This window comes from Ambystoma mexicanum, chromosome 5q, assembly GCF_040938575.1.
Source record: "Ambystoma mexicanum isolate Mex_15411 chromosome 5q, UKY_AmexF1_1, whole genome shotgun sequence".
Lineage (NCBI taxonomy): Eukaryota > Metazoa > Chordata > Amphibia > Caudata > Ambystomatidae > Ambystoma > Ambystoma mexicanum.
In genome coordinates, this window is record NC_090933.1 from 9911761 (window position 1) to 9938427 (window position 26667).

Consider the following 26667-nt stretch of genomic DNA (forward strand, 5'->3'; position numbering starts at 1 on the left):
ATAGCTCAGTGCTTCTATTACCCAACCCGAGATGTGATATCTCAGTGCTTCTAATACCAAACCTGAGACCCTTCCTATAGCATGAGATGTGATATCCAACTCCTTCCCATTCCAAACCTGAGACCCTTCCTATAGCATGAGATGTGATAAACAACTCCTTGCCATTCCAAACCTGAGACCCTTCCTATAGCATGAGGTGTGATATCTCAATGCTTCTAATAAAAGTACCTGAGACCCTTCCTATAGGATGAGATGTGATACCCCAATGCTTCTTATACCAAACCCATGACACATCAAATAGGATGAGATGTGATATCCAACTCCTTTCCTTTCCAAACCTGAGATCCTATCTGTAGCATGAGATTTGATATGTGACTCCTTGCCATTCCTAACCTGAGATACATCCTGTACCATGAGATGATATATCTCAATGCTTCTAATACCAAACATGAGACCCTTCCTATACCACGGGATGTGATATCCAAATCCTTCCCATTCCAAACCTGAGACCCTTCCTATAGCATGAGATGTGATATCCAACTCCTTCCCATTCCATACCAGAGACCCTTCCTGTATCATGAGATATGATATCCAACTCCTTCCCATTCCAACCCTGAGACCCTTCCTATAGCACGAGATGTGATATCCACCTCCTTCCCATTACAAACATGAGACCCTTCCTATAGCATGAGATGTGATATCCAACTCCTTCCCATTCCAAACCTGAGACCCTTCCTATAGCATGAGATGTGATATCCAACTCCTTCCCATTCCAAACCTGAGAACCTTCCTATAGCATGAGATGTGATATCCAACACCTTTCCATTCCAACCCTGAGACCCTTCCTATATCATGAGATGTGATATCTCAATGCTTCTATTACCCAACCCGAGACCCTTCATATAGCATGAGATGTGATATCCAACTCCTTCCCATTCCAAACCTGAGACCCTTCCTATAGAATGAGATGTGATATCCAACTCCTTCCCAGTCCGATCCTGTGTCCCTTCCTATAGCATGAGATGTGATATCTCAATGCTTCTAATACCAAACCTGAAGCCCTTCGCATAGCATGAGATGTGATATTCAACTCCTTTCCATTCCAATCCTGAGACCCTTCCTGTAGCATGAGATGTGATATCCAACTCCTTCCCATTCCGATCGTGAGACCCTTCCCATAAAATGAGATCTGATAAACAACTCCTTCCATTTCCGACCCTAAGACCATTCCTAAAGCATCAGATGTGGTATCCACCTCCTTCCCATTACAAACCTGAGATCCTACCTGTAGCATGAGATTTGATATATTACTTCTTGCCATTCCTAACCTGAGATACATCCTGTACCATGAGATGTGATATCTCAATGCTTCTAATTCCAAACCTGAGACCCTCCTATAACATGAGATGTGATATCCAATTCCTTCCCATTGAAAACCTGAGACCCTTCATATAGCATGAGATGTGATATCCAACTCCTTCCCATTCCAAACCAGAGACCCTTCATGTAGCATGAGATATGATATCCAACTTCTTCCCAGTCCAAACGTGAGACCATTCCTATAGCATGAGTTGTGATATCCAACTCCTTCCTATTCCAATCCTGAGATCCTTCCTATAACATGAGATGTGATATCCAGCTCCTTCCCATTCCAAACCTGAGACCTTTCCTATAGCATGAGATGTGATATCCAACTCCTTCCCATTCCAAACCAGAGACCCTTCCGATAGCATGAGATGTGATATCCAACTCCTTCCCATTCCAATCCCGAGACCCTTCCTATAACATGAGATGTGATATCCAGCTCCTTCCCATTCAAAACCTGAGACCCTTCCTATAGCATGAGATGTGATATCCAACTCCTTCCCATTCCAATCCCGAGACCCTTCCTATAACATGAGATGTGATATCCAGCTCCTTCCCATTCCAAACCTGAGACCCTTCCTATAGCATGAGATGTGATATCCAACTCCTTCTCATTCCAATCCTGAGTCCCTTTCTATAGCATGAGATGTGATATCTCAATGCTTCTATTACCCAACCCGAGACACTTCCGATAGGATGGGATGTGATATCCAACTCCTTCGACATTCCAATCCTGAGTCCCTTTCTATAGCATGAGATGTGATATCTCAATGCTTCTAATACCAAACCTGAGGCCCTCCCTATAGCATGAGATGTGATATCTCAATGCTTCTAATGGCAAACCTGAGGCCCTTCCTACAGCATGAGATGTGATATCCAACTCCTTCCCATTCCAAACTTGAGAACCTTCCTATAGCATGGGATGTGATATTCAACTCCTTCCCATTCCAACCCTGAGACCCTTCCTGTAGCATGACATATGATATCCACCTACTTCCCATTCCAAACCTGAGACCCTTCCTATAGCATGAGATGTGATATCCAACTCCTTCCCATTCCAAACCTGAGACCCTTCCTATAGCATGAGATGTGATATCTAACTCCTTCCCATTATAATCCTGAGACCCTTCCTATAGCATGAGATGTGATTTCCAACTCCTTCCCATTCCAAACCTGAGAACCTTCCTATAGCATGGGATGTGATATTCAACTCCTTCCCATTCCAACCCGGAGACCCTTCCTGTAGCATGAGATATGATATCCACCTACTTCCCATTCCAAGCCCGAGACCCTTCCTATAGCATGAGATGTGATATCCAACTCCTTCCCATTCCAAACCTGAGACCCTTCCTATAGAATGAGATGTGATATCCAAATCCTTCCCATTCCGATCCTGTGTCCCTTCCTATAGCATGAGATGTGATATCTCATTGCTTCTAATACCAAACCTGAGGCCCTTCCCATAGCATGAGATGTGATATTCAACTCTTTCCCATTCCAATCCTGAGACCCTTACTATAGCATGAGATGTGATATTCAACTCCTTCCCATTCCAATCCTGAGACCATTCCTATAGCATGAGATGTGATATCCCAATGCTTCTAATACCAAACCTGAGACCCCTCCTATAGCACGAGATGTGATATTCAAATCCTTCCCTTTCCAAACCTGAGACCCTTCCAATAGTATGATATGTGATATCCAACTCCTTGCCATTCCAAACCTGAGACCCTTCCTTTAGCATGAGATGTGATATCCAACTCCTTCCCATTCCAACACTGAGACCCTTCCTATAGCATGAGATGTAATAGCTCAGTGCTTCTATTACCCAACCCGAGATGTGATATCTCAATGCTTCTAATACCAAACCTGAGACCCTTCCTATAGCATGAGATGTGATATCCAACTCCTTGCCATTCCAAACCTGAGACCCTTCCTATAGCATGAGGTGTGGTATCTGAATGCCTCTAATAAAAGTACCTGAAACCCTTCCTATAGGATGAGATGCGATACCCCAATGCTTCTAATACCAAACCCAAGACACTTCAAATAGGATGAGGTGTGATATCCAACTCCTTTCCTTTCCAAACCTGAGATCCTATCTGTAGCATGAGATTTGATATGTGACTCCTTGCCATTCCTAACCTGAGATACATCCTGTACCATGAGATGATATATCTCAATGCTTCTAATACCAAACATGAGACCCTTCCTATACCACGGGATGTGATATCCAACTCCTTCCCATTCCAATCCCGAGACCCTTCCTATAACATGAGATGTGATATCCAGCTCCTTCCAATTCGAAACCTGAGACCTTTCCTATAGCATGAGATGTGATATCCAACTCCTTCCCATTCCAAATTCTGAGTCCCTTTCTATAGCATGAGATGTGATATCTCAATGCTTCTATTACCCAACCCGAGACCCTTCCTATAGCATGAGATGTGATATCCAACTCCTTCACATTCCAATGCTGAGTCCCTTTCTATAGCATGAGATGTGATATCTCAATGCTTCTAATACCAAACCTGAGGCCCTTCCTATAGCATGAGATGTGATATCCAACTCCTTCCCATTCCAAACCGGAGACCCTTCCTATAGCATGAGATGTGATATCCAACTCCTTCCCATTCCAATCCTGAGACCCTTCCTATAGCATGAGATGTGATAACTCTATGCTTCTAATCCCAAACCTGAGACCCTTCCTATATCATGAGATGTGATATGCAACTCCTTCCCATTCCAACCCTGAGACCCTTCCTATAGCATGAGATGTGATATCTCAATGCTTCTATTACCCAACCCGAGACCCTTCCTATAGCATGAGATGTGATATCCAGCTCCTTCCCATTCCAAACCTGAGACCCTTCCTATAGCATGAGATGTGATATCCAACTCCTTCACATTCCAATGCTGAGTCCCTTTCTATAGCATGAGATGTGATATCTCAATGCTTCTAATACCAAACCTGAGGCCCTTCCTATAGCATGAGATGTGATATCCAACTCCTTCCCATTCCAAACCAGAGACCCTTCCTATAGCATGAGATGTGATATCCAACTCCTTCCCATTCCAATCCTGAGACCCTTCCTATAGCATGAGATGTGATAACTCTATGCTTCTAATCCCAAACCTGAGACCCTTCCTATATCATGAGATGTGATATGCAACTCCTTCCCATTCCAACCCTGAGACCCTTCCTATAGCATGAGATGTGATATCTCAATGCTTCTATTACCCAACCCGAGACCCTTCCTATAGCATGAGATGTGATATCCAGCTCCTTCCCATTCCAAACCTGAGACCCTTCCTATAGCATGAGATGTCATATCTCAATGCTTCTAATACCAAACCTGAGGACCGTCCCATAGCATGAGATGTGATATCACTCTCCTTCCCATTCCAATCCTGAGACCCTTCCTATAGCATGAGATGTGATATTCAACTCCTTCCCATTCCAAACCAGAGAACCTTCCTATAGCATGAGATGTGATATCCAACTCCTTCCATTCCAAACCCCAGACCCTTCCGGTAGCATGAGATGTGATATCCAACTCATTCCCATTCCAAACTTGAGACTCTTCCTAAAGCATGAGATGTGATATCCAACTCCTTCCCATTCCAATCCTGAGTCCCTTTCTATAGCATGAGATTTGATATCTCAATGCTTCTAATACCAAACCTGAGGCCTTTCCCATATCATAGATGTAATATCCAACTCCTTCCCATTCCAAACCTGAGACCCTTCCTATAGCATGAGATGTGATATCTCAATGCTTCTAATACTAAACCTGAGGCCCATCCCATAGCATGAGATGTGATATTCAACTCCTTCCCATTATAATCCTGAGACCCTACCTATAGCATGAGATGTAATAGCTCAGTGCTTCTATTGCCCAACCCGAGATGCGATATCTCAATGCTTCTAATACCAAACCTGAGACCCTTCCTATAGCATGAGATGTTATATCCAACTCCTTCCCATTCCAAACCTGAGACCCTTCCTATATCATGAGATGTGATATCCAACTCCTTGCCATTCCAAAACTGCGACCCTTCCTTTAGCATGATATGTGATATCCAACTCCTTCCCCTTCCAACACTGAGACCCTTCCTATAGCATGAGATGTAATAGCTCAGTGCTTCTATTACCCAACCCGAGATGTGATATCTCAGTGCTTCTAATACCAAACCTGAGACCCTTCCTATAGCATGAGATGTGATATCCAACTCCTTCCCATTCCAAACCTGAGACCCTTCCTATAGCATGAGATGTGATAAACAACTCCTTGCCATTCCAAACCTGAGACCCTTCCTATAGCATGAGGTGTGATATCTCAATGCTTCTAATAAAAGTACCTGAGACCCTTCCTATAGGATGAGATGTGATACCCCAATGCTTCTTATACCAAACCCATGACACATCAAATAGGATGAGATGTGATATCCAACTCCTTTCCTTTCCAAACCTGAGATCCTATCTGTAGCATGAGATTTGATATGTGACTCCTTGCCATTCCTAACCTGAGATACATCCTGTACCATGAGATGATATATCTCAATGCTTCTAATACCAAACATGAGACCCTTCCTATACCACGGGATGTGATATCCAAATCCTTCCCATTCCAAACCTGAGACCCTTCCTATAGCATGAGATGTGATATCCAACTCCTTCCCATTCCATACCAGAGACCCTTCCTGTATCATGAGATATGATATCCAACTCCTTCCCATTCCAACCCTGAGACCCTTCCTATAGCACGAGATGTGATATCCACCTCCTTCCCATTACAAACATGAGACCCTTCCTATAGCATGAGATGTGATATCCAACTCCTTCCCATTCCAAACCTGAGACCCTTCCTATAGCATGAGATGTGATATCCAACTCCTTCCCATTCCAAACCTGAGAACCTTCCTATAGCATGAGATGTGATATCCAACACCTTTCCATTCCAACCCTGAGACCCTTCCTATATCATGAGATGTGATATCTCAATGCTTCTATTACCCAACCCGAGACCCTTCATATAGCATGAGATGTGATATCCAACTCCTTCCCATTCCAAACCTGAGACCCTTCCTATAGAATGAGATGTGATATCCAACTCCTTCCCAGTCCGATCCTGTGTCCCTTCCTATAGCATGAGATGTGATATCTCAATGCTTCTAATACCAAACCTGAAGCCCTTCGCATAGCATGAGATGTGATATTCAACTCCTTTCCATTCCAATCCTGAGACCCTTCCTGTAGCATGAGATGTGATATCCAACTCCTTCCCATTCCGATCGTGAGACCCTTCCCATAAAATGAGATCTGATAAACAACTCCTTCCATTTCCGACCCTAAGACCATTCCTAAAGCATCAGATGTGGTATCCACCTCCTTCCCATTACAAACCTGAGATCCTACCTGTAGCATGAGATTTGATATATTACTTCTTGCCATTCCTAACCTGAGATACATCCTGTACCATGAGATGTGATATCTCAATGCTTCTAATTCCAAACCTGAGACCCTCCTATAACATGAGATGTGATATCCAATTCCTTCCCATTGAAAACCTGAGACCCTTCATATAGCATGAGATGTGATATCCAACTCCTTCCCATTCCAAACCAGAGACCCTTCATGTAGCATGAGATATGATATCCAACTTCTTCCCAGTCCAAACGTGAGACCATTCCTATAGCATGAGTTGTGATATCCAACTCCTTCCTATTCCAATCCTGAGATCCTTCCTATAACATGAGATGTGATATCCAGCTCCTTCCCATTCCAAACCTGAGACCTTTCCTATAGCATGAGATGTGATATCCAACTCCTTCCCATTCCAAACCAGAGACCCTTCCGATAGCATGAGATGTGATATCCAACTCCTTCCCATTCCAATCCCGAGACCCTTCCTATAACATGAGATGTGATATCCAGCTCCTTCCCATTCAAAACCTGAGACCCTTCCTATAGCATGAGATGTGATATCCAACTCCTTCCCATTCCAATCCCGAGACCCTTCCTATAACATGAGATGTGATATCCAGCTCCTTCCCATTCCAAACCTGAGACCCTTCCTATAGCATGAGATGTGATATCCAACTCCTTCTCATTCCAATCCTGAGTCCCTTTCTATAGCATGAGATGTGATATCTCAATGCTTCTATTACCCAACCCGAGACACTTCCGATAGGATGGGATGTGATATCCAACTCCTTCGACATTCCAATCCTGAGTCCCTTTCTATAGCATGAGATGTGATATCTCAATGCTTCTAATACCAAACCTGAGGCCCTCCCTATAGCATGAGATGTGATATCTCAATGCTTCTAATGGCAAACCTGAGGCCCTTCCTACAGCATGAGATGTGATATCCAACTCCTTCCCATTCCAAACTTGAGAACCTTCCTATAGCATGGGATGTGATATTCAACTCCTTCCCATTCCAACCCTGAGACCCTTCCTGTAGCATGACATATGATATCCACCTACTTCCCATTCCAAACCTGAGACCCTTCCTATAGCATGAGATGTGATATCCAACTCCTTCCCATTCCAAACCTGAGACCCTTCCTATAGCATGAGATGTGATATCTAACTCCTTCCCATTATAATCCTGAGACCCTTCCTATAGCATGAGATGTGATTTCCAACTCCTTCCCATTCCAAACCTGAGAACCTTCCTATAGCATGGGATGTGATATTCAACTCCTTCCCATTCCAACCCGGAGACCCTTCCTGTAGCATGAGATATGATATCCACCTACTTCCCATTCCAAGCCCGAGACCCTTCCTATAGCATGAGATGTGATATCCAACTCCTTCCCATTCCAAACCTGAGACCCTTCCTATAGAATGAGATGTGATATCCAAATCCTTCCCATTCCGATCCTGTGTCCCTTCCTATAGCATGAGATGTGATATCTCATTGCTTCTAATACCAAACCTGAGGCCCTTCCCATAGCATGAGATGTGATATTCAACTCTTTCCCATTCCAATCCTGAGACCCTTACTATAGCATGAGATGTGATATTCAACTCCTTCCCATTCCAATCCTGAGACCATTCCTATAGCATGAGATGTGATATCCCAATGCTTCTAATACCAAACCTGAGACCCCTCCTATAGCACGAGATGTGATATTCAAATCCTTCCCTTTCCAAACCTGAGACCCTTCCAATAGTATGATATGTGATATCCAACTCCTTGCCATTCCAAACCTGAGACCCTTCCTTTAGCATGAGATGTGATATCCAACTCCTTCCCATTCCAACACTGAGACCCTTCCTATAGCATGAGATGTAATAGCTCAGTGCTTCTATTACCCAACCCGAGATGTGATATCTCAATGCTTCTAATACCAAACCTGAGACCCTTCCTATAGCATGAGATGTGATATCCAACTCCTTCCCATTCCAAACCTGAGACCCTTCCTATAGCATGAGATGTGATATCCAACTCCTTGCCATTCCAAACCTGAGACCCTTCCTATAGCATGAGGTGTGGTATCTGAATGCCTCTAATAAAAGTACCTGAAACCCTTCCTATAGGATGAGATGCGATACCCCAATGCTTCTAATACCAAACCCAAGACACTTCAAATAGGATGAGGTGTGATATCCAACTCCTTTCCTTTCCAAACCTGAGATCCTATCTGTAGCATGAGATTTGATATGTGACTCCTTGCCATTCCTAACCTGAGATACATCCTGTACCATGAGATGATATATCTCAATGCTTCTAATACCAAACATGAGACCCTTCCTATACCACGGGATGTGATATCCAAATCCTTCCCATTCCAAACCTGAGACCCTTCCTATAGCATGAGATGTGATATCCAACTCCTTCCCATTCCAAACCAGAGACCCTTCCTGCATCATGAGATATGATATCCAACTCCTTCCCATTCCATCCCTGTGCCCCTTCCTATAGCACGAGATGTGATATCCACCTCCTTCCCATTCCAAACCTGAGACCCTTCCTATAGCATGAGATGTGATATCCAACTCCTTCCCATTCCAAACCTGAGACCCTTCCTATAGCATGAGATGTGATATCTAACTCCTTCCCATTCCAAACCTGAGAACCTTCCTATAGCATGAGATGTGATATCTCAATGCTTCTATTACCCAACCCGAGACCCTTCATATAGCATGAGATGTGATATCCAACTCCTTCCCATTCCAATCCTGAGACCCTTCCTATAGAATGAGATGTGATATCCAACTCCTTCCCAGTCCGATCCTGTGTCCCTTCCTATAGCATGAGATGTGATATCTCAATGCTTCTAATACCAAACCTGAAGCCCTTCGCATAGCATGAGATGTGATATTCAACTCCTTCCCATTCCAATCCTGAGACCCTTCCTGTAGCATGAGATGTGATATCCAACTCCTTCCCATTCCGATCGTGAGACCCTTCCCATAAAATGAGATCTGATAAACAACCCCTTCCATTTCCGACCCTAAGACCCTTCCTATAGCATCAGATGTGGTATCCAACTCCTTCCCATTCCAAACCTGAGACCCCTCCTATAGCATGAGATGTGATATCCAAATCCTTCGCCTTCCAAACCTGAGACCCTTCTTATAGCATGAAATGTGATATCCAACTCCTTCCCATTCCAATCCTGAGACCCTTCCTATAGCATGAGATGTGATAACTCAATGCTTCTAATCCCAAACCTGAGACCGTTCCTATAACAGGAGATGTGACATCCAACTCCTTCCCATTCCAAACCTGAGACCCTTTCTATAGCATGAGATGTGATATCCAACTCCTTCCCATTCCAAACCAGCGACCCTTCAGGTAGCATAAGATGTGATATGCAACGCCTTCCCATTCCAACCCTGAGACCCTTCCTATAGCATGAGATGTGATATCTCAATGCTTCTATTACCCAACCCGAGACCCTTCCTATACCATGAGATGTGATATCCAACTCCTTCCCATTCCAAACCTGAGACATTTCCTATAGCATGAGATGTGATATCTCAATGCTTATAATACCAAACCTGAGGCCCTTCACATAGCATGAGATGTGATATCCAACGCATTCCCATTCCAATCATGAGTCCATTCCTATAGCATGAGATGTCATATCTCAATGCTTCCAATACCATACCTGAGTTTGTTTGTTTGTTTGTTTATTTATTTATATAGCGCTCTTGACCCGGGGGTATATATGCGCTTTGAACATCAGGTTACAGGTAAAAGACAATAGTACAGTATTGATAGGGCATAGATAATAGTATTCAAACAATATACATAAAATTGGACATTCGGAGTGCATACATATGTGGTAGGACAGTTATTTGTTGGTTAACCAGGAAATGACCTTGGTTCTGAAGGGTTGGAAAGTAGGTGTAGATTTAATATCCAGTGGGATGGAATTCCAGAGTTGTGATGCCAAAGTTGGGAAGCTGGATCCTCCAGCTCTTTTGAGGGAGTATTTGGGAACTGTTAGTTGTAATGAGTTGGACGATCTGGTGGTTCTAGTGTTCTGTCTTAGTGTAAATTTGTTCGAGAGGTAGGGTGGGGCAAGATGATTGAGGGCTTTGTAAGTAAGGCATATGGTTTTCAAGTCAATTTTCTGTTGGATGGACAACCATTTGCAGGCAGTTCTGGTGGCAGAGATGTGTTCCCTTCTAGGAATATTGAGGGCGGCACGGAGTGCGTTATTTTGTAAAACTTGCAATTTATTGATTACTGTTTTGTTGGCACCTACATAGAGGCTATTACAGTAATCCAGTTTAGATTGAATGAGTGCTCTGGCTAGGATGAGACAGTTGCTAGGGGAGATCAGTGGTCTGCAGGCCCTGATTAGTTTACCGGTGTAGGCAGTGGCTGAGGCGGTCATGTTGATTTGTTTAGCTAGGTTGATGTTCGTGTCTAGGTAGAAACCGAGGGTTTTTACGCTCTTGGCAATGGGTATGGTGTTACCGTCAATAGTGAAGCAAGTGTAGCCGGGACAGAGTTTACTGATAGTGTTCGGTGAGCCGACAAGAAGCAATTCAGTCTTGTCATCATTCAGGCATAGGCCATGTGTGGCCATCCATGCCTGAATGATGGAAAAGACTTCATTGATCCATTTGGCGTCCTTGTTGTAGTTGCCTGATAGGGTGAGGAGTATCTGGGTGTCATCTGCGTAGTTAGTATAGGTGACACCCAGATTGTCCAGCTTGTCGAATAAGGGCTTGGTGAAAATATTGTTAAGGGTAGGTGAGACACAGGATCCTTGTGGGACACCGCAGGTGATGGGGATGGGGTCAGCCGCTGCTAGGGGGGAGAAGACCCGCATGGTTCTGTTGTCCAGGAAAGATTGGATCCATGTGACTGCAGAGTGGGAGAAGTGTGCTGCCAGAGACAAATGGTTGCACAGGATTTTATGGTCGACCAGGTCAAAGGCAGCGGAGAGGTCAAGGAGTAGAAGGATGGCAGCCTTGTTTTTGTCTTTGAGTTCGTCTATCTGGCATTTGAGATCAACAAGGGCCGTTTCTGTCCCGTGTTGTGGTCGAAAGCCAGATTGGCGAGTTCCTAGTAGGTGATTGGCCTCAAGGTAGTCCTGGATTTGTAAATAAGCCACTCTATCCAAGATTTTTAGTAGGAATGGGACGGTGGTAATGGGTCTGTAATTCGTGGGGATGTCAGGGTTGAGAGTAGTTTTTTTTAGTAGCGGTAGGACCCAGGACTGTTTCAGATTGCTGGGGACCATGTTGTTGGCGAAGGACAGGTTTATTAATTTGGTGATAAATGGGGAGAGATCCCTAGCTGCATCTTTTATGATCTGTGCGGGGCAGCTGTCCCCCTTGCAATTCGATGGTTTAAGGGATGCTATAATTTTCTGAACCTCCAATATGGATACCTTTTTGAAGGTGAAGCCTGAACTAGTGGCAGTAGGTGGAGGGGGCGTGGGGAAGGAGGTGGGATCGAGAGTGAGTTGTTGTCGTTTGTTGTTGATTTTAGTTTGGAGCCCTGAGATTTTGTTAGCTAGGGCATTCTGGATCCCTGTGCACCAGGGTTTATCCTTAGTGCAAGAGTCAGTGGGGGTAATGGGGTTTTCTAATTCCTTTAGTATGTTAAAGAGCTCCTTAGTACTGGAGCTTGCCTGGGAGATCCTAGTATTGAGAGATTCTTTCTTGGCCCGTATAATCTCATTTTTGTAGAGGGTGGAGATGTTGGTGAGATTGGTTCTGTTATTTATAGAAGGCACTGATTTCCAGAGTGCTTCAAGTTTGTTTTTTTGTTGACGCAGGGTTTTGAGCTCCGGGGTGAACCATGTGTTCAGGTGCGCTTTGGGTATTCCTTTGCGCAGTTTCAGTGGGGCAATGATGTCAATGGCTTTGGCCATGGACTCATTGTAGGCGTTGACCAGTTGGTTCAAGTCCGTTGTGGCGGGTAGTGCGTTTAAAGTAGGGATCACCAGAGGTATTAGGGCTTCCGCTGTGATATTGCTCTTTTTCCTAGTAGGGCAGGCAGGTGCCATGATAGGCCTTTTATGTGCTGAGTTGCTGGTAAGAATGTCAAACGGGAGGAGGTGGTGGTCAGTCCAGATAAGTTGTGTGGGATCTTTCGTAGTAATGTTGCAGTTAAGGGTAGTTATCCAGTCAAGGATTCTGCCTTTCGAGTGGGTGGGTTTGGAGCAAAGTTGTTGGAGGCCATGCTCCTCTAATGCCATGGCCAGGGCAGTGGCTGGGGTGTCTAGGGGGTCGTTAAACCCAAGGTTAAAGTCTCCGAGTATAATCAATTGTGCTGATGGTTTGGAGCTTTCAGCAACTAGTGAAGTGATGTCTTCCTCAAATGAGCCAGGAGGGCCCGGGGGTCGGTAAATTAAGTGCAGCGTAATAGTACTTTTAGGGGAGGTTTGAAATTTGACTGTAATGTGTTCAAAGGATTTGAGTGGGGGAGCAGAGGATAGTCTGATGTCAAGCGTGGACTTAAAGATGATAGCTACACCGCCACCTCGAGCGTTCGGTCTATCTGCTCTAAGGATGGTGTAGTTATCAGGTATGGCTAGGGTAAGAGATGGACCTGCAGCATCGTGCAGCCATGTTTCGGTTACCGCAAGGAAGTCCAGGTTGTTTGTTAGAATAATGTCAGCGACTTCTGTGGCATGGGCGACTAATGATCTGACATTTAGGAGAGCTCCTTTAAGACTGGGATGGATAGTGTTGATGGGTGTTACAGTGTGAGGGTTGATCTTATTGAGTGATTTGGTAGGGCCTTTGCTAGGTCTGTGGTGGGTTCTGGCGCCAAGTCTAGAATTCCGATCGGAGGGGATGAGGGTAGTGTTACGGGAGTTGGTTGGGTTAGCTAATGTAGAGGTGTTGTAGTCAATGGTAGGGCAAGATGCTCTCGTGTTGATGGGGTTCTGCTTATAGACAGCTAGGTGTGTGTTAGCTGCGACATGCGGAACGTGTGCATGTCTATGGGTGGGAAGGGCGGACTTGGTATCCGGGGGGAAGGCTGGTGTGGTGGGCAGGAATGGTGTAGGGCAGGTGATCGGGTGGTGTCTTGGGCAGGCGGGTCTGACTAAACCATTATTATAGGCTAGGTAACTGTTGCCAGTGCAGGGTATGTTACTTTGCATGACACAGAAAGGGAACATGATCGCAGTCAGGCAGAGTAGCATGCTGGGGCTAAGGTAATGTACAGGGGAGTGGCGTGAAGGGGGCATAGGCGTTATAGGTAGGGCACAACACAATGCGAATGAGGTCTAGGCGACCATAGGGCACAACACAATGCAAGTGGGGTCTGGGCGACCATAGGGCACAACACAATGCGAATGAGGTCTAAGCGACCATAGGGCACAACACAATGCAAGTGGGGTCTAGGCGACCATAGGGCACAACACAATGCAAGTGGGGTCTGGGCGACCATAGGGCACAACACAATGCAAGTGGGGTCTGGGCGACCATAGGGCACAACACAATGCAAGTGGGGTCTGGGCGACCATAGGGCACAACACAATGCAAGTGGGGTCTAGGCGACCATAGGGCACAACACAATGCGAATGAGGTCTAAGCGACCATAGGGCACAACACAATGCAAGTGGGGTCTGGGCGACCATAGGGCACAACACAATGCAAGTGGGGTCTAGGCGACCATAGGGCACAACACAATGCGAATGAGGTCTAGGCGACCATAGGGCACAACACAATGCAAGTGGGGTCTAGGCGACCATAGGGCACAACACAATGCAAGTGGGGTCTGGGCGACCATAGGGCACAACACAATGCAAGTGGGGTCTGGGCGACCATAGGACACAACACAATGCAAGTGGGGTCTGGGCGACCATAGGGCACAACACAATGCAAGTGGGGTCTAGGCGACCATAGGGCACAACACAATGCAAGTGGGGTCTAGGCGACCATAGGGCACAACACAATGCAAGTGGGGTCTAGGCGACCATAGGGCACAACACAGTTGCAGTGGTACGTTAGCGACCATAGGGCACGGCCAAATAGCAGTCATGAGGCATGGAGCACTAAGGGCTAAGGATGCCTGTACTATTAAAGAGGTGGCAGCAGTAATGCATAGAGGCGGCGGCGTTGGAAGCATGAGCGTATGTAGCAAACAGTTAAAGAAACCGAGTTCAAATGTTTATGGGTGCGGAGTAGCAGAGGGCATACCAGAAAGCACAATAGTATAGACTGAGGGTATTACCACTACTCACAAAAGATTAAAGGTCCGTGGCCCCTGGCTCCTGATGCTCCAAACAGGCTCTCAACAGGCCTTTGTATGGCCTTCGTAGGGCCGCCGGCGCATCCGCCTGCCGGCGGATGTAATGGGCGGGATAAGCGAGGCTTAGCCTCGATGTGGCGCCGCGATGCGCCCGGCATGCGGGGGTCAGGCAGGAAGTTGGACAAGGCCAGGCAGGCCTTCGTTGCAGCTTACCAGCTGTTATGGCGTTGCAGCGATGGGGAAAGGGCTCCTGCCCTCTTCCCTTGGATGGGGCGATGTAGTGAGTCCCTTCCAAAAGGATGAAATGTGATATCTCGATGCTTCTAATACCAAACCTGAGACCCTTCCTATAGCATGAGATGTGATATCCAACTCCTTCCCATTCCAAACCTGAGACCCTTCCTATAGCATATGTGATATCCAACTCCTTCCCGTTCCATTCCTGAGTCCCTTTCTATAACATGAGATGTGATATCTCAAGCTTCTAATAACAAACCTGAGACCCTTCTTATAGCATGAGGTGTGATATCTCAATGCTTCTAATAAAAGTACCTGAGACCCTTCCTATAGGATGAGATGTGATACCTCAATGCTTCTAATACCAAACCCAAGACACTTCAAATAGGATTAGATGTGATATCCAACTCCTTTCCATTCCAAACCTGAAATCCTATCTGTATCATGAGATTTGATATGTGACTCCTTGCCATTCCTAACCTGAGATACATCCTGTACCATGAGATGAAATATCTCAATGCTTCTATTACCCAACCCGAGACCCTTGCTATAGCATGAGATGTGATATCCAACTCCTTCCCATTCCAAACCTGAGACCCTTCCTATAGAATGAGATGTGATATCCAACTCCTTCCCATTCTGATCCTGTGTCCCTTCCTATAGCAAGAGATGTGATATCTCCATGCTTCTAATACCAAACCTGAGGCCCTTCCTATAGCATGAGATGTGATATCTAACTCCTTCCCATTCCGATCCTGAGACCCTTCCCATAACGTGAGATCTGATAAACAACTCCTTCCATTTCCAAACCTAAGACCCTTCGTATAGTATCAGATGTGGTATCCAACTCCTTCCCATTACAAACGTGAGATCCTACCTGTAGCATGAGATTTGATATCTGACTTCTTGCCATTCCTAACCTGAGATACATCCTGTACCATGAGATGTCATATCTCAATCCTTCGAATCCCAAAAGCAAGACCCTTTCAATAGGATGCGATTTGTTATCTCACTCATTCCTATACCAAACCTGCGACCTTTCCTATAGGATAAGATGTGATATCTCAATGCTTCTAATACCAAACCCGAGACACTTCCAATAGGATGAGATTTGATATCTCACTCCTTCCAATACCAAACCCGAAACACAATCTATAGAATGAGATGTGATATCTCAATTCTTCTAATACCAAACCTGAGACCCTTCATATAGCATGAGATTTGATTTCCAACTCCTTCCTATTCTAAACCCGAGACCCTTCCAGTAGCATGAGATGTGATATCCCACTCCTTTCCATTCCAAACCTGAGACACTTCCTGTAGAATGAGATGTGATATACAACTCATTCCTGTTCCAACCCTGAGACCCTTCCTATAGCATGAGATGTGATATGTCAATACTTCTAATACCAAAACGGAGACCCTTCCTATAGCATGAGATGTGATATCCAACTCCTTCCCATTCCAAACCCGAGACCCTTTCTATGCCATAAGATATGATATCCAACTCCTTCCCATTCCAATCCTGAGACCCCTCTGTAGAATGAGAGGTGATATCCACGTCCTTCCCATTCCAAACCTGAGACCCTTCCTGTGGCATGAGATGTGATATCCAACTCCTTCCCATTCCAAACCTGAGAGCCTTTCTATGTCATAAGATGTGATATCCAACTCCTTCCCATTCCAATCCTGAGACACTTCCTGTAGCATGAGATGTGGTATCCACCTCCTTCCCATTCCAAACCTGTGACCCTTCCTCTGGCATGAGATGTGATATCCAGCACCTTCCCATTCCAATCCAGAGATGCTTCCGATAGGATGAGATATGATATCTCACTCATTCAATACCAAACCCGAGAACATTAACATAGCCTGAGATATGAAATCTCAATCCTTCCTATTCCAATCCTGAGACCCTTCCTATTGGATGGGATGTGATATCCAACTCCTTTCCATTCTAATCATGAGACTGTTCCTATAGGATGGGATTTGATATCTTAATCCTTCCAATACCAAACCTGAGACCCTTAAAATAGGATGAGATTTGTTATCTCACTTCTTCCAATACCAAACTCGAGACCCTTACTATAGGATGAGATGTGATATCTCAATGCTTCTAATACCAAACCCAAGACACTTCAAATAGGATGAGATCCAACTCTTTCCCATTCAAAACCTGAGATCCTACCTGTAGCATGAGATTTGATATCCACCTGCTTCCCATTCCAACCCTGAGACCCTTCCCATAGCATGAGATGTGATATCTCAATGCTTCTATTACCCAACCCGAGACCCTTCCTATACCACCGGATGTGATATCCAACTCCTTCCCATTCCAAACCCGAGACCCTTTCTATGTCATGAGATGTGATATCCACCTCCTTCCCATTCCAAACCTGAGACCCTTCCTTTAGCACGAGATGTGATATCCAACTCCTTCCCATTCCAAACCTGAGATTCTTCCTATAGCATGAAATGTGATATCTAACTCCTTCCCATTCCAATCCTGAGACCCTTCCTATAGCATGAGATGTGATTTCCAACGCCTTCCCATTCCAAAACTGAGAACCTTCCTATAGCATGAGATGTGATATCCAACTCCTTCCCATTCCAAACCAGAGACCCTTACTGTAGCATGAGATGTGATATCCACCTCCTTCTCATTCCAACCCTGAGACCCTTCCTATAGCATGAGATGTGATATTGAACTCCTTCCCATTCCAAACCTGAGACCGTTCCTATAGAATGAGATGTGATATCAAACTCCTTCCCATTCGGATCCTGTGTCCCTTCCTATAGCATGGGATGTGATATCTCAATGCTTCTATTACCCAACCCGGGACCCTTCCTATACCATGAGATGTGATATTGAACTCCTTCCCATTCCAAACCTGAGACCCTTCCTATAGCATGAGATGTGATATCCAACTCCTTGCCATTCCAAACCTGAGACCCTTCCTATAGCATGAGGTGTGATATCTCAATGCTTCCAATAAAAGTACCTGAGACCCTTCCTATAGGATGAGATGTGATATCCAACTCCTTTCCATTCCAAACCTGAGATTCTACCTGTAGCATGAATTTTGATATCTGACTCCTTGTCATTCCTAACCTGAGATACATCCTGTACCATGAGATGACATATCTCAATACTTCTAATACCAAACCTGAGACCCTTCCTGTAACATGAGATGTGATATCGAACTCCTTCCCATTCCAAACCTGAGACCCTTCCTATAGCATGAGATGTGATATCCAACTCCTTCCCATTCCAAACCAGAGACCCTTCCTGTAGCATGAGATATGATATCCAACTCCTTCCCATTTCAACCCTGAGACCCTTCCTATAGCATGAGATGTGATATCCACCTCCTTCCCATTCCAAACCTGAGACCCTACTATAGCAAGAGATGTGATATCCAACTCCTTCCCATTCCAAACCTGAGACCCTTCCTATAGCATGAGATGTGATATCTAACTCCCTCCCATTCCAATCCTGACACCCTTCCTATAGCATTAGATGTGATTTCCAACTCCTTCCCTTTCCAAACCTGAGAACCTTCCTATAGCATGAGATGTGATATCCAACTCCTTCCCATTCCAAACCAGAGACCCTTCCTGTAACATGAGATGTGATATCTACCTCCTTCCCATTCCAACCCGGAGACACTTCCAATAGCATGAGATGTGATATCCAACTTCTTCCCATTCTGATCCTGTGTCCATTCCTATAGCATGAGATGTGACATCTCAATGCTTCCAATACTAAACCTGAGGCCCTTCCCATAGCATGAGATGTGATATTCAACTCCTTCCCATTACAAACCTGAGATCCTACCTGTAGCATGAGATTTGATATCTGACTTCCAGCCAGTCCTAACCTGAGATACAATCTGTACCTAGAGATCTGATATCTCAATGCTTCTAATACCAAACCTGAGACCCTTCCTATAACATGAGATGTGATATCCAATTCCTTCCCATTCCAAATCTGAGACCCTTCCTATAGCATGAGATGTGATATCTCAAGGCTTTTAATACCAAACCTGAAACCCTTCCTATAGCATGAGATTTCATATCCAGCTCCTTCCCATTCCAAACCTGAGACCCTTCCTATTGCATGAGATGTGATTTACAACTCCTTCCCATTCCAAACCTGAGACCCTTCCAATAGCATGAGATGTGATATCTCAATGCTTCTAATACCAAACCTGAGGCCCTTCCCATAGCATGAGATTTGATATCCAACACCTTCCCATTCCAATCCTGAGTCCCTTCCTATAGCATGAGATGTCATATCTCAATACTTCTAATACCAAACCTGAGGCCGTCCCATAGCATGCAATGTGATATCACACTCCTTCCCATTCCAATCCTGATACCCTTCCTATAGCATGAGATGTGATATCCAACTTCTTCTCATTCCAATCTTGAGACTCTTCCTATTGCATGAGATGTGATATCCAACTCCTTCCCATTCAAACCCTGAGACCCATCCTATAGCATGAGATGTAATAGTGCAGTGCTTCTATTACCCAACCCGAGATGTGATATCTCAATGCTTCTAATACCAAACCTGCGACCCTTCCTATAGCATGAGATGTGATATCCAACTCCTTGCCAGTCCAAACCTGAGACCCTTCCTATAGAATGAGGTGTGATATCTCAATGCTTCTAATAAAAGTACCTGAGACCCTTCCTATAGCATGAGATGTGATATCCAACTACTTCCCATTCCAAACCTGAGACCCTTCCTATAGCATGAGAGGTGATATCCAACTCCTTCCCATTCCATTCCTGAGTCCTTCCTATAGCTTGAGATGTGATATCTCAATGCTTTTAATACCAAACTCGAGACCCTTCCTATAGGATGAGCTGTGATAACTCAATGCTTCTAATACCAAACCCAAGACCCTTCCAATAGGAGGAGATTTGATTTCTCACTTCTTCCAATACCATACCTGAGTCCCTTCCAAAAGGATGAGATATGATACCTCAATGCTTCTAATACCAAACCTGAGACCCTTCCTATAACATGAGATGTGATATCCAACTCCTTCCCATTCCAAACCTGAGACCCTTCCGGTAGCATGAGATGAGATATCCAGCACATTCCCATTCCAACCCTGAGACCCTTCCTATAGCATGAGATGGGATATCTCAATGCTTCTATTACCCAACCCGAGACCCTTCCTATAGCATGAGATGTGATATCCAACTCCTTCCAATTCCAAACCTGAGACCCTTCCTATAGCATGAGATGTGATTTCCAACTCCTTCCCATTCCAATCCTGAGTCCCTTTCTATAGCATGATATGTGACATCTCAATGCTTCAAATACCAAACCTGAGGCCCTTCCCATATCATAGATGTGATATCCAACTCCTTCCCAATCCAAACTTGAGACCGTTCCTATAGCATGAGATGTGATATCTCAATGCTTCTAATACCAAACTCGAGACCCTTCCTATAGGATGAGCTGTGATAACTCAATGCTTCTAATACCAAACCCAAGACCCTTCCAATAGGAGGAGATTTGATTTCTCACTTCTTCCAATACCATACCTGAGTCCCTTCCAAAAGGATGAGATATGATACCTCAATGCTTCTAATACCAAACCTGAGACCCTTCCTATAACATGAGATGTGATATCCAACTCCTTCCCATTTCAAACCTGAGACCCTTCCGGTAGCATGAGATGAGATATCCAGCACATTCCCATTCCAACCCTGAGACCCTTCCTATAGCATGAGATGTGATATCTCAATGCTTCTATTACCCAACTCGAGACCCTTCCTATAGCATGAGATGTGATATCCAACTCCTTCCAATTCCAAACCTGAGACCCTTCCTATAGCATGAGATGTGATTTCCAACTCCTTCCCATTCCAATCCTGAGTCCCTTTCTATAGCATGATATGTGACATCTCAATGCTTCTAATACCAAACCTGAGGCCCTTCCCATATCATAGATGTGATATCCAACTCCTTCCCAATCCAAACTTGAGACCGTTCCTATAGCATGAGATGTGATATCTCAATGCTTCTAATACCAAACCTGAGGCCCTTCCCATAGCATGAGATTTGATATCCAACACCTTCCCATTCCAATCCTGAGTCCCTTCCTATAGCATGAGATGTCATATCTCAATACTTCTAATACCAAACCTGAGGCCGTCCCATAGCATGCAATGTGATATCACACTCCTTCCCATTCCAATCCTGATACCCTTCCTATAGCATGAGATGTGATATCCAACTTCTTCTCATTCCAATCTTGAGACCCTTCCTATTGCATGAGATGTGATATCCAACTCCATCCCATTCAAACCCTGAGACCCATCCTATAGCATGAGATGTAATAGTGCAGTGCTTCTATTACCCAACCCGAGATGTGATATCTCAATGCTTCTAATACCAAACCTGCGACCTTTCCTATAGCATGAGATGTGATATCCAACTCCTTGCCAGTCCAAACCTGAGACCCTTCCTATAGAATGAGGTGTGATATCTCAATGCTTCTAATAAAAGTACCTGAGACCCTTCCTATAGCATGAGATGTGATATCCAACTACTTCCCATTCCAAACCTGAGACCCTTCCTATAGAATGAGAGGTGATATCCAACTCCTTCCCATTCCATTCCTGAGTTCTTCCTATAGCTTGAGATGTGATATCTCAATGCTTTTAATACCAAACTCAAGACCCTTAATATAGGATGAGCTGTGATAACTCAATGCTTCTAATACCAAACCCAAGACCCTTCCAATAGGATGAGATTTGATTTCTCACTTCTTCCAATACCATACCTGAGTCCCTTCCAAAAGGATGAGATATGATACCTCAATGCTTCTAATACCAAACCTGAGACCCTTCCTATAACATGAGATGTGATATCCAACTCCTTCCCATTCCAAACCTGAGACCCTTCCGGTAGCATGAGATGAGATATCCAGCACATTCCCATTCCAACCCTGAGACCCTTCCTATAGCATGAGATGGGATATCTCAATGCTTCTATTACCCAACCCGAGACCCTTCCTATAGCATGAGATGTGATATCCAACTCCTTCCAATTCCAAACCTGAGACCCTTCCTATAGCATGAGATGTGATTTCCAACTCCTTCCCATTCCAATCCTGAGTCCCTTTCTATAGCATGATATGTGACATCTCAATGCTTCAAATACCAAACCTGAGGCCCTTCCCATATCATAGATGTGATATCCAACTCCTTCCCAATCCAAACTTGAGACCGTTCCTATAGCATGAGATGTGATATCTCAATGCTTCTAATACCAAACCTGATGCCCTTCCCATAGCATGAGATGTGATATCCAACGCCTTCCCATTCCAATCCTGAGTTCCTTCCTATAGCATGAGATGTCATATCTCAATGCTTCTAATACCAAACCTGAGGCCCGTCCCATAGCATGAGATGTGATATTCAACTCCTTCCCATTCCAATCCTGAGACCCTTCCTATAGCATGAGATGTGATATCTCAATGCTTCTAATACCAATCCTGAGACCCCTCCTATAGCACGAGATGTGATATCCAACTCCTTCCCCTTCCAAACCTGAAACCCTTCCTATAGCATCAGATGTGATATCCAACTCCTTCCCATTCCAAACCAGAGAAGCTTCCTTTAGCATGAGATGTGATATCCAACTTCTTCCCAGTCCAAACGTGAGACCATTCCTATAGCATGAGTTTTGATATCCAACTCCTTCCTATTCCAATCCTGAGATCCTTCCTATAACATGAGATGTGATATCCAGCTCCTTCCCATTCCAAACCTGAGACCTTTCCTATAGCATGAGATGTGATATCCAACTCCTTCCCATTCCAAACCAGAGACCCTTCCGGTAGCATGAGATGTGATATCCAACTCCTTCCCATTTCAATCCCGAGACCCTTCCTATAACATGAGATGTGATATCCAGCTCCTTCCCATTCAAAACCTTAGACCCTTCCTATAGCATGAGATGTGATATCCAACTCCTTCCCATTCCAATCCCGAGACCCTTCCTATAACATGAGATGTGATATCCAGCTCCTTCCCATTCCAAACCTGAGACCCTTCCTATAGCATGAGATGTGATATCCAACTCCTTCTCATTCCAATCCTGAGTCCCTTTCTATAGCATGAGATGTGATATCTCAATGCTTCTATTACCCAGCCCGAGACACTTCCGATAGGATGGGATGTGATATCCAACTCCTTCGACATTCCAATCCTGAGTCCCTTTCTATAGCATGAGATGTGATATCTCAATGCTTCTAATACCAAACCTGAGGCCCTCCCTATAGCATGAGATGTGATATCTCAATGCTTCTAATGGCAAACCTGAGACCCTTCCTACAGCATGAGATGTGATATCCAACTCCTTCCCATTCCAAACCTGAGAACCTTCCTATAGCATGGGATGTGATATTCAACTCCTTCCCATTCCAACCCTGAGACCCTTCCTGTAGCATGAGATATGATATCCACCTACTTCCCATTCCAAACCTGAGACCCTTCCTATAGCATGAGATGTGATATCCAACTCCTTCCCATTCCAAACCTGAGACCCTTCCTATAGCATGAGATGTGATATCTAACTCCTTCCCATTATAATCCTGAGACCCTTCCTATAGCATGAGATGTGATTTCCAACTCCTTCCCATTCCAAACCTGAGAACCTTCCTATAGCATGGGATGTGATATTCAACTCCTTCCCATTCCAACCCGGAGACCCTTCCTGTAGCATGAGATATGATATCCACCTACTTCCCATTCCAAGCCCGAGACCCTTCCTATAGCATGAGATGTGATATCCAACTCCTTCCCATTCCAAACCTGAGACCCTTCCTATAGAATGAGATGTGATATCCAAATCCTTCCCATTCCGATCCTGTGTCCCTTCCTATAGCATGAGATGTGATATCTCATTGCTTCTAATACCAAACCTGAGGCCCTTCCCATAGCATGAGATGTGATATTCAACTCTTTCCCATTCCAATCCTGAGACCCTTACTATAGCATGAGATGTGATATTCAACTCCTTCCCATTCCAATCCTGAGACCATTCCTATAGCATGAGATGTGATATCTCAATGCTTCTAATACCAAACCTGAGACCCCTCCTATAGCACGAGATGTGATATTCAAATCCTTCCCTTTCCAAACCTGAGACCCTTCCAATAGTATGATATGTGATATCCAACTCCTTGCCATTCCAAACCTGAGACCCTTCCTTTAGCATGAGATGTGATATCCAACTCCTTCCCATTCCAACACTGAGACCCTTCCTATAGCATGAGATGTAATAGCTCAGTGCTTCTATTACCCAACCCGAGATGTGATATCTCAATGCTTCTAATACCAAACCTGAGACCCTTCCTATAGCATGAGATGTGATATCCAACTCCTTCCCATTCCAAACCTGAGACCCTTCCTATAGCATGAGATGTGATATCCAACTCCTTGCCATTCCAAACCTGAGACCCTTCCTATAGCATGAGGTGTGGTATCTGAATGCCTCTAATAAAAGTACCTGAAACCCTTCCTATAGGATGAGATGCGATACCCCAATGCTTCTAATACCAAACCCAAGACACTTCAAATAGGATGAGGTGTGATATCCAACTCCTTTCCTTTCCAAACCTGAGATCCTATCTGTAGCATGAGATTTGATATGTGACTCCTTGCCATTCCTAACCTGAGATACATCCTGTACCATGAGATGATATATCTCAATGCTTCTAATACCAAACATGAGACCCTTCCTATACCACGGGATGTGATATCCAACTCCTTCCCATTCCAAACCTGAGAACCTTCCTATAGCATGGGATGTGATATTCAACTCCTTCCCATTCCAACCCTGAGACCCTTCCTGTAGCATGAGATATGATATCCACCTACTTCCCATTCCAAACCTGAGACCCTTCCTATAGCATGAGATGTGATATCCAACTCCTTCCCATTCCAAACCTGAGACCCTTCCTATAGCATGAGATGTGATATCTAACTCCTTCCCATTATAATCCTGAGACCCTTCCTATAGCATGAGATGTGATTTCCAACTCCTTCCCATTCCAAACCTGAGAACCTTCCTATAGCATGGGATGTGATATTCAACTCCTTCCCATTCCAACCCGGAGACCCTTCCTGTAGCATGAGATATGATATCCACCTACTTCCCATTCCAAGCCCGAGACCCTTCCTATAGCATGAGATGTGATATCCAACTCCTTCCCATTCCAAACCTGAGACCCTTCCTATAGAATGAGATGTGATATCCAAATCCTTCCCATTCCGATCCTGTGTCCCTTCCTATAGCATGAGATGTGATATCTCATTGCTTCTAATACCAAACCTGAGGCCCTTCCCATAGCATGAGATGTGATATTCAACTCTTTCCCATTCCAATCCTGAGACCCTTACTATAGCATGAGATGTGATATTCAACTCCTTCCCATTCCAATCCTGAGACCATTCCTATAGCATGAGATGTGATATCTCAATGCTTCTAATACCAAACCTGAGACCCCTCCTGTAGCACGAGATGTGATATTCAAATCCTTCCCTTTCCAAACCTGAGACCCTTCCAATAGTATGATATGTGATATCCAACTCCTTGCCATTCCAAACCTGAGACCCTTCCTTTAGCATGAGATGTGATATCCAACTCCTTCCCATTCCAACACTGAGACCCTTCCTATAGCATGAGATGTAATAGCTCAGTGCTTCTATTACCCAACCCGAGATGTGATATCTCAATGCTTCTAATACCAAACCTGAGACCCTTCCTATAGCATGAGATGTGATATCCAACTCCTTCCCATTCCAAACCTGAGACCCTTCCTATAGCATGAGATGTGATATCCAACTCCTTGCCATTCCAAACCTGAGACCCTTCCTATAGCATGAGGTGTGGTATCTGAATGCCTCTAATAAAAGTACCTGAAACCCTTCCTATAGGATGAGATGCGATACCCCAATGCTTCTAATACCAAACCCAAGACACTTCAAATAGGATGAGGTGTGATATCCAACTCCTTTCCTTTCCAAACCTGAGATCCTATCTGTAGCATGAGATTTGATATGTGACTCCTTGCCATTCCTAACCTGAGATACATCCTGTACCATGAGATGATATATCTCAATGCTTCTAATACCAAACATGAGACCCTTCCTATACCACGGGATGTGATATCCAAATCCTTCCCATTCCAAACCTGAGACCCTTCCTATAGCATGAGATGTGATATCCAACTCCTTCCCATTCCAAACCAGAGACCCTTCCTGCATCATGAGATATGATATCCAACTCCTTCCCATTCCATCCCTGTGACCCTTCCTATAGCACGAGATGTGATATCCACCT